Below are 213 nucleotides of genomic sequence, written 5' to 3'. Positions count from 1 at the left end.
GAGGCGGGCAGCGTCCCCACTGCAGAAACAAACAAAGCGCAGCAACACAGCTAGCTAGCTAGCTAGCTAGCTAGCTAGCTAGCTACCTGGCTAGCTAGCTAGTTCGGTCAGAGATAAGCTGGATAGGCTACTGGCTGAGGTGTACTGTAGTGCGCGCATGAGGCTAGCTAGCCAGCTAGCTAGCTAGCTAGCTAGCTAGCTAGCTTGAAGCCC

General features: G+C 54.9%; 1 protein-coding gene across 1 annotated transcript in view; it reads right to left on the bottom strand.

The window, feature by feature from the left end:
* EMH_0033610 (uncharacterized protein) overlaps nucleotides 1-213 on the bottom strand; it is a gene marked incomplete at both ends in the record, with an annotated part of 2491 nt that overhangs the window by 1163 nt on the left and 1115 nt on the right. The window lies entirely within an intron of this gene.

The sequence above is a fragment of the Eimeria mitis genome, genomic scaffold (genome assembly GCF_000499745.2).
Source record: "Eimeria mitis Houghton genomic scaffold, Emh_scaff1279, whole genome shotgun sequence".
Taxonomy (NCBI): Eukaryota; Apicomplexa; class Conoidasida; order Eucoccidiorida; family Eimeriidae; genus Eimeria; species Eimeria mitis.
The sequence above is the reverse complement of the archived record's forward strand: the minus strand, read 5'-3'. Positions and strand labels throughout refer to the sequence as shown.